A 7,277-nucleotide genomic window follows, 5' to 3' on the forward strand; every position below is an offset into this window, starting at 1 on the left:
GCATACAGCCGACCGTAATTAAGGTAGCTAACTGATGCAAAAAAGGATGCGCTTTAATTGTTGCAGGCTTTTTAAATCCGTGGAATCATTATTGACAAGGAGGGAGATGATTCGAGTGCACTCGTTTGACTGCCATGCCCGCGTGCGCCCCAGACGGGACGGGACGACACAGTCATAATTTCAGTTTCTCTAGTTTTCCATGGCAAGCTTGCGCGCTAAGCCATTATGCATTGAATTCCGATGACCGTCGCGCTACCTTCCACCTATAAGTACTGTTTCCCGGCCTTCTCCGGGGGCACCGTGACCCAACTCGCCATATCCTCATAAGCCCCCACCGGCCCGACGCTGCTCGCCACGTCCGCCATGCCCCCGCCCGTCCGTAGTAGGCGATGTCGGAGGCGGTCACCACCAGAATTAGTGTATGTTTTTTCACCGGAAGGCAGACGGAGGGAGGAGGCATTCTATCTGTCTTTAGATGGCAATGCGGAGATCGAGAAGTTGTTGGAGCGCGACCGCTTGGCGGAGGAGCAGGAGTTGTTGGAGCGTGACCGCCTGGCGGAGGAGCAGCGTATCGCCGATTTGCGCCGCCAGCGGGATATGGAGCAGCAGCGCACCGACGCTCTGAGTCACGAGTAGAGCGCCCGCAACTGGGCCAACTACATGGAGGCCGGTGCTTGGCAAATAGCCCTGGAGGCTGTCGGGCACGCACACGTTCGCGACACCGATTTTTACTACCAGCTCGTCAAGTGGGTTTCTTGCTTGGAAGCCGAAGCTTCGGTGGACCATGCCAGCATGGAAAGGGCCAGCGTGCGTGAGCAACGCGCCCTATCGCACCTCTTGCACGTCCGAGGCGAGGCGCAGGACGCCGGTGCCGGCGTTTAGCGTGTACCACAGATGGCGGCCGACATCGTCTAGTTAGCTAAGAGTAAGTTAGTACTTGTACGCTACTAGAGTATTAGTGGGAGTAGAGAGTTAACTTGGCTATGATGGTTGTCAACGTGGAAGTTTAGTACTCTATATGTGGATCAGACCTGTTACTTTGCTCTGAATGTTGAACTTTCGGTTTGAACGTATGGAATGGGCTGTTATTTTTTTAAATGGGTTGTATTTGTCCTCCATGGGTTTAGAGGCTGACTTGTGGGCCTACCAAGTTGACGCGTACACAATCATGAGATGATTGTACATGGAGAGGATGACAGCAGGGACCCGCCAAGGTCATGGCAGTACGCAAGCAAGTGCCTCCTTATTTCAAGCCAATAAAAAATGGCTCCTCCTAGTGAATTTCTGACATCTGGGTCCCATGCCACTGTGAACGTAGTAAATAAACGAGAGAATTGCACAACGAGCGGCTGACACCAGGGACCCAGCAGCTCGCCCAGTTATTTTTGGTTTGGGTTAATTTGATATATGCCACTCCAAATCTGGTGTTTCCGAGAAATGCCACTGCAATTTCCAAACTTTGAAAAATGCCATTTCATGCCATTTCCAGTGGCATTTTCGAAGTCTGGAGTGGCGTTTTTCAAAGTTTGCAAATTGCAGTGGCGTTTTTCAAAGTTTGCAAAAATTGCAGTTGCATTTTTCAAATTTTGGAAATTGCAGTGGCATTTTTATGAATCGCCATAATTGGAGTGGCATTTATCTAATTTGTTTTTGAGATGGAAGCAGGGTCTCAACTGGGCTGTGTGGGACACTCTGGCCTGTCTAGACAACCTTTTCTTTTATGTTTACCACAGACCAGCCGAGTAGTTTTTCTTTCTTTCTGAAAATGGCTAGCCCAGTTTTTTTGTGATTTGTCAAGTAAGTCGCTTTATCAGGCCTGTTGGGCTGCAAATCTTCTTTCAAGACGAGGTTGAGCTTCATTCGGCTGGCCGAGAAAATGGTCTATCAGTAATGAGAAATGGCCTGTACATTTTTAAAACACATCAAACCGGCAATTAGTTTCAAATATCTTTTTTTCATTTCGAGATTTTAAATTGCATTAATTTTTATGCGTGGACAATTTATTGGATTTTGTATTGATATACATTTATTTTTAAAATCAGTCTGAATGTGACTCGAAATTTCGGGATTAAAAATAGTTCGGACCGCACCGACATATGCAAAATTTCGTATAATTTTTTAACCGTGGCCACAATATGGGCTGTAATGCTAACAAAAAGAATATGGGCTCCAAAAAAACCCGTAAGAATTAGCAAATGGGCTGTAAATTATTTGAAATAATGGCAGATGGGTTGTATGCTGTTTTCCACAGATTTGAGGCTTCCTAAAAAAAGGTTGACGTACAAGCAGTGACTGTTGGATGTCCATCCAACGGCCGTCGTGCTTCTTCAATCTCTGCTCTTCCTGCTCCAGCCGCTCAAACAAGCGCTGGCGGGACTGCCTGCTCCCTCCTCCCCACGGTCGGCTGTGCTGCCGCGCAGGCCTCACCGCCCCACCGTACTCCCATTGCTGGGCTAGCCATCCCTCTACTCACCCATACCTGCTTTTATTCTCCGGCGATGGCAGACGAACTAGTAAACCCTTGTATAGTCGTACTCCCCTCCGCGTGGGAAACAACTGCTGAGTCTTGCCTGGCTCCGTGTCGTTCCCTTCCTAGGCCTCACCGTCGTCCACCGCCCTGGTGCTCTCAGCGTGGCGTGGTCAACGTGGTCAACGACCGACATGCATCTGAAGTGGACTGTACGTGGAGAGGCTGACAGCTGGGTCCACGACCGCACGCAAGGAAATGCCTCCTTATTACACACAAAATAATGATTCCTCCACCTGACATCTGGGACCCACTGAAAGGGCCTCTGTATTTCGCGAAAATAACGTTACCGCCGCTGACAGCTCGGACCCACCAGCTATATCTTCGCACGCAAGGAAGTGCCTCCTTATTACGCACAAAAAATGAATACCCCCTGCTAGCTGGGACCCAGTATAGTGGGCCTACTAAGTTGACGGGGATGGAGGGCTTTGTCAACTTAGTCAATATGCACGATTCTAGCTCGACCGACCGTACGATGTCCATCCAACGGCCATAGTGCTTCTTCAACCTCTGGTCTTCTTGCTCCAGCCGCCCAAAGCAGCGCCGATCGTGCCGCATGCGCCTGCCTCCCGTGGCCGGCTGTGATGCCGCGGAGGCCTCACCGCCTCCTACTACTCCCACCGCCGGCCAGACCATCCCTCTACTCACCCACACCCCCTGTTATTCTGCGGCGACGGCAGCCTCACACCGCAGCCGGACCAGTGGACCCTCGTACTCCTCTCCGCGTGGGCATCCACTGCCGCGTCTTCCCCGGCTCCGCGTCGTCCCCTTCCTAGGCCTCACCATCGTCCACCGCCCTGGTTCTCTCGGCGCGGCGTGGTCAACTTGGGCAAGGAATGACTTCCATCGGACGTGGACTGTACGTGGAGCGGCTGACAGCTGGGTCCACGGCCGCAGCAAGGAAGTGCCTCCTTATTACACAGAAAATAATGATACCTCCACCTGACAGCAGGGACCGACCGGACGGGCCACCATATTTTGCGAAAAAATTTCCCCCCCTGACTGCTGGGACCCACCAGCTACATCTTCGCACGCAAGGAAGTGCGTCTGGGCAAGAAAAAAAACGATTTGCCCCCCTGACTGCTGGGACCCACCAGCTACATCTTCGCACACAAGGAAGTGCGTCCGAAAATAAAACCGATTCGCCCCCCTGACTGCTGGGACCCACCAACTACATCTTCGCACGCAAGGAAGTGCCTAACAGTCGGGACCCACCTGGTCGAAGCGTACGTAGCGTTGTCATTCTGGTCGCGAACGTGTACGTACATACTGGTGGATGTAGAGGTGCGCACGTGTCGTAGTAGAGGTGCGCACGTAGCATGTACACGTACGTACAACGACCAGGGTGCAAGAAAGAAAATACGGCCACATACGTACATACGGGTGGGGTCTCGAACGCCTACTCGCGCATACATACGGCCAGGGCTCGTGTACATGGCTGGGTCAGAACGGAGAAACAACATCATCGTCGTGTTCATGGGGAGACAACCGGCTGGGTCGGAACAGAATGCGTCGTCATGTTCATCGGGAGGGCTTGGACGGAACAAGCGATGGAAACAAGGTCTGGTGTACCGCAGAACGGAGGAAACGACCTTGTGTTCGATCGGCCACATTCAAAACGGGATCCTGTTCATCGAGAGGGGTCTGGCGCACCGCAAAAAGGAGGAAATGGACCTCCTACGGTCAAAATGGGGGTCCTGTTGATCGGGAGGGGTGTGGCGTACCGCAAAACAGACAAAACGGACTTGTGTTGGAGCGCTACGGTCGAAACGGGGGTCCTTTTCATCGGGAGGGGTGTGGCGTACCGCAAAACGGGACTCCATGGGATACTGTTCATCTCCATTGTCGACCTCCTCCAGCCTCCATGGGCTAGTGTTCATCCACCATCGACCTCCTCCAGCCTCCACCTGCGACTGTTCATCCACGAGCTCCTGTTCATCCAGCCTCCACCGCGCGCTACTCCACCAGCTACTGTTCAACCACCCCTCTCCACTGGCTCATGTTCAACCACCCCTCCATGGGCTAATGTTCATCCACCCCTCCACCGTCTACTGTTCATCCAGCCCTCCACGGGGTCGTCCTGTTCATCCAGCCCTCCACGGGGTCCTGTTCATCAAGCCCCAACCGGCTCGATCGATCGGGGTCCTGTCCATCCAGAGGCAACGCCATGGATCCTGTTCATCCACTCCCACCGCTCACTGTTCATCCAAACCCCCCGCAACGCTCACTGTTCATCCAGAGAGGCAGCATCGATCGGCTTTAGTTAGCAGCAGTAGCGAAGGAATCGCTCGATCGGGTTCAGTTAACAGCCATCGATCGATCGCTCGGGTTCAGTAACGCGTAGCCTGCAGTGCAATCACTCGGGTTCAGTTAGAGCCCAACGCCTCACTCGGGTTCAGTTAGAGCCAACGCCTCGCACACACGCGCGTACGTGTACGAGAGAAACGTGCATCGCTGGGCTCCCGACCACCCACCATAACCGGGAACTCCCCGAAATTTTCCTCGCCCTTGCTTCTACCATGTTTTTTCCATCATGGACGGCCCAAAGAATGTCATGCAGCTGCGTCTCCGGCCCGCCCAGGACGAAAAGCCCATTTTCTGTCTTTATTTTTTGTCATAGAAGTAGGAGCCCACCACATCTATGATGATACCGGGTTTTGTCACAATTATCGTCATAGAAGTGTCATAAGTATGACAGAATTTTTTTTCGTTCGGCCCAAAATGTCACGGATGTGTCTTTTTTTGTAGTGGTCAAGGCCGAGCCCGCAGCGGAGACGACGCTCGGTCGGTGCACTAGCAGCGCCGGCAGCGTCATCAATGAGGGAGGCAGGCGTGCCTCCTCCTCGGCTCCTTCATGCTTCGTCAAACCGAAGACGGAGCCGGGGCTCGCCGCCGTGAAAACGGAGCCGGGGCTCCCCGCCGTGAAGATGGAGCCCGGTGCAGGGGAGCTCGACGACATGATGGCCTCGAAATGGGCACGCGATGACTGGGTGCACGTGGAGATGGAGCGGGACCCTAGAGTAGTTCGAAGCTTGGCACCGGGGCCGTGACGAGGGAGGCATCATCGTCCTCGATGATAGCGACAACGACGACGCGCCGCCACCGCCACCAGTCCGCCAGGGCAACGCCGGGCAAGGGTCCAGCAGGGGCGGCCGCGTCAAGGAGGAGAAGGCCACCGATGACAACGGTGAGGATGGCAGCGACGTCGGCGACTTTGCCGCACTCAGCGACTTCTTCGGCCCGTAGTTGTAGTTGCGGCCTTTTTTAATAACTTTGCTATGTAAAATGTCGAACATGTCGAATATATGCCCAGTTTGCCGAATTTTAGCCGAACTTTGCCGAATACTCTCTTTTTAAACATAAACAACGTCTGGGGGGCGGCCCTGGGGTCAGCGTCTTGGAACTCACTCGCCCCCACGCTGATTTTTTACGCCGGCTCGCCCCCAGGTGACGATTTTACGCGCCCCCTGGGGAGCCAACAGCTGGAGATGCTCTAAGGATCAAAGGTAACAGGAGGCAGGGGACACGATGTATACCCAGGTTTGGGCCCTCTTAATGGAGGTAATACCCTACTTCTTGCTTGATTGACTTTGATGAGTATAGGGGTTACAAGAGTTGATCTACCTCAAGATCATAATGGCTAAACCCTAGATGTCTAGCATGTATGATTGTGATCATCTCTACGGACTACGCCCTCCGGTTTATATAGGCACCAGAGGGGACTTGGGTTGTACAAAGTTGGTTTACAGAGGAAGGAAACTACACATTCAGACGCTAATCTTGCCATCCACGCAAAGGAGACTCCCATCTGAACAAGGGAGAAGGCCTTCTATCTCATATCTTCACGGCCCATCATTCCGGACATGTCACATAGGCCGGCTCCCCGAGGACCCCACCGTCCAGGACTCCCTTAGTAGCCCCTGAACCGGGCTTCAATGGTGATGTATCCGGTGCGCAGATTGTCTTCGGCCTTGCAACGTGGGTTCATTCTCCGAATACTCCAAAGCAGTCCTCCACACATAATAGATGTATCCGACTCTGTTTAATAATTACAACCTTAAGTTGTAAGGGCAAAAATACTCAAAACAAAGTAAGCCACGTCCATAGGCGATTTTTCCGGCGAGGTGTTATGTCCCGACCTTGTTAGTATTCTGAACCGTTTTACAGCCCCCGCTTCATGTTTCAAGGCACGGTCATAGGCACGTCTTGTCAAAGTACGGATCGTGTCCCCTTATCACGGGATTCTCATCAATAGGGGTTTGGGTAATCCAACCGTGCCGTTCACATGTCCCCTTGGGAATAGGCGAGGTTTAAGGCTTATGAGGGACGCTTGATATCCACTGCCTTTATAAGAAGATAAGGATCCGTCTTTTTACCCCACGCCTTCTTCCTCCTGAGCCCATCTGCCATTCGAGCTCCAGCGCCCAAGTTCCAATCTTTTCCATTGCCACCAAACACCCTACCCATGTCCGGATCTGGAGCGTAGGGTAAGTGGATGGCTTCCTCTATTATAGAGGAGAACATCAAGGAGCTTTGGGAAGCTGGGTACTTGGCCACAGACATAGTCCACCGGCTCCCTGCCAAAAAGCAGATCATTCCCACCCCGAAGCCTAATGAGAGGGTAGTGTTCATCCCCCATTTCCTTCGCGGACTAGGATTTCCTCTTCATCCTTTCGTTCGCGGTCTCATGTTTTACTATGGGTTAGATTTTCATGATCTAGCCCCAAATTCCTTCCTCCATATTTTGGCG

Source organism: Triticum dicoccoides, chromosome 1B, assembly GCF_002162155.2.
Source record: "Triticum dicoccoides isolate Atlit2015 ecotype Zavitan chromosome 1B, WEW_v2.0, whole genome shotgun sequence".
NCBI lineage: Eukaryota > Viridiplantae > Streptophyta > Magnoliopsida > Poales > Poaceae > Triticum > Triticum dicoccoides.